The following is an 8,115-nucleotide window of genomic DNA, read 5'->3' as shown; positions in this document are numbered from 1 at the left end:
GAGAGTGATTTCTCACAGAAGCGGCAGAAGCCACCACAATTTGTTGAAAACAAAAAAAGACAATTTTGTACCCATTTAATCGTTTATCATCTGTTTATCTAAATGTGATGAAGTGCTTGAGTCTTTATAGCATGAATGTTCTTCAGCATCATGAATAAATGCAGAATGAAGAATAAGTGTTCTTCAGTATCTTCAGTGTGTTTGATTCTGCAGGGTTCTGGATCTCTCATCTTCTCTCTGTCCTCTTTAATAAGCTCAGTCTTTGCAGATTTCAGTTCTTCCTGATGCTTTTTTTGTCTTCACTTGTAAACTGATAGGAATATTCCAGCATTTATTGGTGAACTACTGTGTGGGAGGAGGAGCGTATTTGCCAAAACAATCCATATATCAGTTTCTGAATTTGTTCTTATATGCTCTTTGAACAAAAAATGGGAAAATTGTACCTTTAGGAGTACAACAGCTTGTCACTGGGACTGTATCAAAGGGACAACTTTGTACCTAAAGGGTGAATGCTAATACCATAAAAGCACATATTACTGCCTTAAAGGGAACAAATTACTACTTTGACATACTAATAGGCACCCTCAATTGCCCCAGTGATGAGCTGTTGTACCCCTAAAGGTACAATTTTTTCACTTTCTTTTCTTGACACACCTAAGCATTTATGTCTGTCTGTTTATTAGGGCTGCACAATATATCGAATAATTATTGTTATTGTGATAATATTATATGCGATATCTCAGAGAGGTGCGATAAATTAGATTTATTTTATGTGCCAAGCATTTGTGTGTTGCATGCATAGGTTGTTTATCCAAATTTGACCAATCAGATGGGGCCTTACTATCTTTATACCCGCCTCCCCAGTAGGTGCTATTATGCTATTGGCTAGAACAGGCCCAAAGGGAAACCAAGTAGCTCAGAGCAGAGAGTGGAAAATAAATATGCCGGGAGTAAAGACAAGCGAGGAAAATGACAGCAGCGAAGAACTTGTGACTAAAAAGAATGGTATGTCTGAAATATGGCAATATTTTGGCTTCAAGAGAGAAGATGTGTCACAAATGCAGGTACTGTGTAAGGCGTGCCGAAAAATTGTGGCCACGTCGAGAGGAAATGCAACTAATCGCCACAGTTATCTGGAACGCAACCACAGGGAGCTATATAAAGACTTCAAAAAGTGTAAGCCCAAATCTACCAAAACCGCTAATGAAATGCCAAGTAACAATAAGAGAGTCACACAGACAACCATTAATCAAAGTTTTGCAAGTGTAACTCCTTATGAAAAAAACATCGGAACACCACAAGGAATTAACAGAAGCTATTTTACGCTTTTTAGCTAAAGACATGGTGCCTGTTAACACTGTGAGCAGTGAGGGCTTTGTGAGTCTAATTAACAAATTGGACCGGAGATATCAGCTGCCATTGAAAAATGATTTTTCTCAAGTCGCAATTCCACAGACGTACGACACGTACGACATGTGTGAAGACGGTGAGCTCCAAGCTGGGCCAAGTAGACTTCTACACTAGCACCACTGACCTGTGGTCCAGTCGTACGAATTAGCCCTACATGAGCTTTACCGTTCACTTTCTTACTCGAGACTTTGAATTAAAAACACGCTGTCTGGGCGTTGTATATTTCCCCAAATCTCACACCAGTGAAAACATAGCCCATGGACTGCGGGACGTTTTAGCCAGCTGGAACTTAAAAGAGGAGAGTCAAGTGCACTACGGCACTAATGTGGTGAAGGCTACTGAACTTAATAATTGGGTCAGACTACAATGCTTTGGTCACCTCTTGCATCTGGCCATCGGTGAGTGTTGACTGTTTATATTTGCAATACTAAAATGAAAACAGAAAAAGGTACAGTTGTTTGTATAGTTGCATGCAGTATAGACATGATTTTGGATATTGTAATATTTAACAATGTATTTAGGAAATATAATCCACAGAGGCTAGCAAATTGTAGCTGACTGTTTTCTATTTAAAATGCTGTTATATAAAATTGCAATTATAATATTGCAATGTTATTTCACCGTTTGTCCTTGTTTTGCTTTTTTCTTCACACTTCAGAAAATGCTGTTAAATGCGATGAGCACATTACTCAAGCTGGTCTTTGCAAAAAGTTAGTGGGACATTTCTCCCACAGCTGGAAGGAGAAGATTGCCCTGAAAAAAGCACGAAAAGAGCACAACCTCCCAGAGCACTCCCTCATCACAGAATGCCATACAAGGTGGGGTTCGAGACAGAAAATTATTCAGGGAGTTCTGGAGCAGCAGCGGGCCATAAGCAACGTCCTGTCAGCAGACAGAAAGTCAAGACATTTGGTTCCTTCTTGGCAGAACCTAGATTTACTAGAGTCTATAAACCAGGCATTGCAGCCTCTGCAAGAATTTACAGATACTCTGTCAGGTGAAAGTTATGTAAGTGTTTCGTATGTGAAACCTGAACTTCACTTGATGAACACCTCAGTTCTTGCTGCAAAGGAAGAAGACAGTGATTTAACAAAGTCCATAAAGATGAAGATTCTAGACTACATGAACACTAAGTATGACAACCCAGCAACTCAAGAACTTCTGGACTTGACCTGCTTTATGGATCTCAGATTCAAAGTCGGCTACATCAGCAGTGACAAGGAGTCAGACATCAGAGCCAGGGTGATGTCTGAAATTGAAGCAACTCTGCCAAAGGTAAATGTTAATATGACAATAGGAAGTGATAAAATAATGCACTATAACTAGATTTGATTACAATATTTACTTTATTTCTCTATTTTAGGAGCAAAGCCCAAGTAATCAAGGTCACCAGGGCATGGGTCCATCAGATGTCATCCTAAAGAAGGCCAAAAAATCCCTGGGCAGTTTCTTCAAGACATCCCCAACTCCATCATAGTTTTAATTTCTAGTAAGTACATTCATTGCAATAAAGTAACTTAATTAGAATATTAATTTTTTTTCTATGTACAGAAACCAACAACAATCATAAAATCTCCAAAAATAAAAAGCACCAAAGAAATATTTCATGTTTTCAGCGTCACACTATATTTCTATTTATCGATTAACATTTATGTATAGATTTAAAAGGTCTCACGTATAGGGTCAAGGTAAAGTATTAAGCAGTATCTGTTCCAGTGCATTTTGCAATGTCATTTGCTGGTGTTGGTCCATTGTGTTTTTTTGAAAACCAACGTCACTGCACCCGTTTACCAAGAAATTTTGGAGCACTTCATGCTTACTTCTGCTGACCAGCTTTTTGAAGATGCTGATTTCATTTTCCAGCAGGATTTGGCACCTGCCCACACTGCCAAAAGCACCAAAAGTTGGTTAAATGACCGTGGTTGCTTGACTGGCCAGCAAACTCACCAGACCTGAACCCCATAGAGAATCTATCGGGTATTGTCAAGAGGAAAATGAGAAACAGTGACAGTTAACTCTTTCCCCGCCATTGACAAGTTTTTATGGCTTGTGTTTTCACTGTTATACACTCGGGGGTGCTATTACACATCTTCTGAACGAGTACAAAACCTCTCGAACAAAAAACACACGTGAACAGGATGGAGAAACGAGCGATCTCTTATGTAAACAGATGCATATGAAAAATAATGCGATCATCAGCAATAGACAGCATATAAATGAAAACTGCATAATGTTACGGAGTAAAATGTTGATCCAGGAAGTGGTATATGTCTGTGCAAGCTTTGGAGGCGTTGATGGAAGCGATTTACTGGATTTATGCTTTGATAATCATACTGAATATTATCCACATGTAGTTTTTGATAAAAATTTGATTTTCTCACCTTTTTGCTCAAAATTATACATTTTTATGAAACCTACCTATATTCAAGTGTTGATTAAAAAAGAATGCTTTAAGCTAGAATAAAACTACAAAAAAAGCTTTTTTTTTGTTTAAAAGTAGAGGCTCTGATCCTTATTTTGCTGTATTGCATATTCAAATATTCATACAGCAAAATATGCTGGAGGCCATCAAATTTGAGTGAAAATCATCAAAATCGCTGATGGTGGCTGGCAACTTTTTTCAAAAATGCTGGCGGGGAAAGAGTTAAGAGTTTTCTTTATAATGTCTTTTTTTTTTTTTTTCTACGAGGAAGAAAACACGTGAAACTTGCGAGTTCCGTGCTTATTCTGGGTCATCTGCTTTCTTGTGCGTAATATTTTATTAATAAACTGTATACCACATTTGGTATTTTTATATTATAAATGTCCATTAGCCATAACGGTTTTTAATGGGGGAGAAAAAGCTTTCAGTGTTCATATTCTGGCCTATTTTGCTTGTCTGTAAATAGTTTTGGTAACACTTTACAGTAAGGTTCATTAGTTAAACATTAGTTAATGTATAAACTAACATGAACTAACCATGAGCAATACATTTGTTACTGTATTTACTAATCTTCACTAACGTTAGTTAATAAAAATACAGATTTTCATTGTTAGTTCATATTAGTTCACAGTGCATTAACTAATGTTAACAATATTTTAATAATGTGTTAGTAAATGTTGAAATTAACATTAACAAAGATTAATAAACACTGTATAAGTGCAGTTCATTATTAGTTCATGTTAACTAATGTAGTTAACTAATGAACCTTATTGTAAAGTGTTACCATAGTTTTTTATTAATAGTAAAATTATTAATAAGGTTATTAATGTTAATAGTATTAATAGTAATTATTTATGCTGAATTTGGTCCTCCAGTGTCACTGTTTTAGTACATTACGCCACATTTCAGAATTTCCCAAAACCAGAACTAAGCACTGACTGTATTTCTTTACTTCAGTCCAAGTTCAAACTAAAACTCTGAACCGCTCCATTGTGAAGGTACAGAGCTGTATGAACCACTGCAAGCTGTAAAGTAAACAGGAAGAGTTTGTCCAAACTCAACTGGTTTTGGAAGCGAATGCAAAGTTTCTTGAGGGAACGCAAAAGTTTTGGGAGAGAACGCAAAAGATTTGAAAAATATTTTTCCTCCCACATCATATTTTTTCCCACCAACATGTCCCTTTAGGGGTTCTGTATTAGTCAAGTCTGCTTTATTGTCAATTCTTCCACATGTACAGCACATACACACAGAGAATTGAAATTGCGTTACTCTCAGACCCTTGGTGCATACAGATAACACTAACAGTAGAACATAAATACAGATAGATACAGATTAAATATAAAATACAACTATACAAATAAGGTAAAATGTAAAACAAATATATATAAAGCAGCACATGGCAGATAGAGTGCAAACCAGTGAAGTAAACAACAGTGCAGATATAATGATTTGTAGTGCAAAAAGAGCTTATTTAGACTGATTAAAGTGACAGTGTGTGTGTGTGTATTTGGGTGGGGGGAGTGGGAGAGTCTGTTAGAGGGTCAGAGTTCAGTGGTGCGTGGGGCAAGAGAGGGGAGGGGGGGCAAGGTCGGGAGGGAGTTCAGCTTCCTGACAGCCTGATGGATGAAGCTGTCCTTCAGTCTGCTGGTCCTGGCCTGGAGACTCCGCAGTCTCCTCCCTGATGGCAGCAGACTGAAGAAGCTGTGTGTCGGGTGGGTGGGATCACCTGCAATGCAGAGGGCTTTGCGGGTGAGACGGGTGTTGTAAATGTCCTGGAGGAAGGGGAGAGAGGCACCAACGATCTTCTCAGCTGCTCTCACTATGCGTTGAAGTGTCTTGCGGCAGGACGCGTTGCAGGCGCCATGCCACACAGTGATGCAGCTGGTCAGGATGCTCTCGATGGTGCCTCTGTAGAAGGTGCACATGATGGGGGCCGGGGCTCTGGCTCTTCTTAGTTTGCGAAGATTCTAACTGAATTAATTCTAACTGAATTATACATACAGTTAGAGGGATATTAAATGACTTAACCCATGATATAAGATTTTGGCCATGCTGCCCATCCAAGTCATTCATCCCATTATCAACAGGCCCGTCATGTAGGCTACACTTCTTGTATTTAGTTTGGGCACCACAAGGTGTCACTGTGGCCTCAAAGCTTACAACTCGCCTACTCTGGCTTGATTACCATTCCTGTGGTAAAACACGCCTTCCTCATTACCCTACGGATAAAGAAATGTAGAAATAAAGAAATGAGAAAATAAATAATTGTATAAATAAATAAATGTGGAAATAAGTATAGAAATAAATACATACATAAATGTGGAAATAAATAAATGTATAAATAAATAAAAGAAAATTTGTTTGTATATTTATTTATATATTTATTTATTTATTTATTTATTTACTTATTTATACATTTTTATATTTCTTTGTTTTTTTTATTTATATATTTATTTATTTCTAATTTTGTCAGGTTTGGCATTCCATAGTCATTGGCCGCCAACGGTAGACGTTCCAAGTAGAGGTCTGCATTCCCGCGGAGAAGGAAAGGCTGGGTATTCGGAATGGTTGAGATTTTGCCCTCAAGAATACCAGTGTTGCGGTTGGTGGACAAAAGGGACGTGTGGAGGTTGCGTGCAAACTGGTCAGAGAAGGCTCTCAAAAACCATCTAATATAACTCCAGGGCCGTCCTTCTTTGTGGGACAAGGGAAAACTGCTTGTGTGGACCGGAGCTGGGCCAGAAAACAATTGCTGTGTGGGAGTTTATCAAAATATCCTTGTAAACACAGTCGGTTATGTCTTAAGTTCCAGATATTTAGATGGACACATAACCTAACAATGTTGTTTTTCATGCTAAACCTTTCCAATATTTTGATTTAGTTTTTTCTTTTATTATTATTATTTTTTAATTAGGCTACATCTTATCATTATCACGTGTTTTCATTGATCTTAATTTCCATATTTACAAGCTGCAATGTTGTGTGATTTTCAGTGAAATATTTCACTAATAATTCACTCTTTTTTCTCTTCTAATCCTCACTCACGAAAACTGTTGATGCTGATCAAATACCACGTGAGTCTGTAATTTTAAGCTATTTTCATTTATTTGTGCTGATCAGCTTTTTTAAAGGAAAACACAGCGCACCTTTAGCACACAAGTAATTTTGCCCGTATTATTTTCCATATTATTTTCTTGATGCTTCACACTCCAGTCCAGCGGGTGGCGCTAAAACACATACGATTGTTTGCCAAACACTATTAAACCTCAGAGGAAGAAGATTCGTTTCTCCATGAGCTCTGTTGTTTTGTCTTCATGCTGGTTTAATACAAATTGTTAGAAATGCACCTTCTGTAAATAGAAAAATACAGTTTTTGAATCAGGTCAGTAAATACCTGTAATATTCTCATCCTCACAGTCGTGACTAAGTTTTCTAGCAAGCAGGAATATCTGGAGGAGTATCATCTGAACTGAGATCTGCTGCTGTGAAGATGGTGTTTGTTAAAGAGGAGAGTGAAGAGGACATGAGTGAACCAGAACCCTGCAGAATAAAACAGGAGGAACCAGAATCCTGGAGAATAAAACTAAAGGAACCAGAACCCTGCAGAATAAAACAGGAGGAACCAGAACCCTGCAGAATAAAACAGGAGGAATCAGAATCCTGGAGAATGAAACAGGAGGAATCAGAATCCTGGAGAATGAAACAGGAGGAACCAGAACCCTGCAGAATAAAACAGGAGGAACCAGAACCCTGCAGAATAAAACACGAGGAACCAGAACCCTGCAGAATAAAACACGAGGAACCAGAACCCTGCAGAATAAAACACGAGGAACCAGAACCCTGCAGAATAAAACACGAGGAACCAGAACCCTGCAGAATAAAACACGAGGAACCAGAACCCTGCAGAATAAAACACGAGGAACCAGAACCCTGCAGAATAAAACGAGAGGAACCAGAACCCTGCAGAATAAAACGAGAGGAACCAGAACCCTGCAGAATAAAACGAGAGGAACCAGAACCCTGCAGAATAAAACGAGAGGAACCAGAACCCTGCAGAATAAAACGAGAGGAACCAGAACCCTGCAGAATAAAACGAGAGGAACCAGAACCCTGCAGAATAAAACGAGAGGAACCAGAACCCTGCAGAATAAAACGAGAGGAACCAGAACCCTGCAGAATAAAACGAGAGGAACCAGAACCCTGCAGAATAAAACGAGAGGAACCAGAACCCTGCAGAATAAAACGAGAGGAACCAGAACCCTGCAGAATAAAACACGAGGAAC

Source organism: Sinocyclocheilus grahami, unplaced genomic scaffold (genome assembly GCF_001515645.1).
Source record: "Sinocyclocheilus grahami isolate Dianchi unplaced genomic scaffold, SAMN03320097.WGS_v1.1 scaffold1046.1, whole genome shotgun sequence".
NCBI classification, from domain to species: Eukaryota; Metazoa; Chordata; class Actinopteri; order Cypriniformes; family Cyprinidae; genus Sinocyclocheilus; species Sinocyclocheilus grahami.
Note: the sequence above shows the minus strand (reverse complement) of the source record.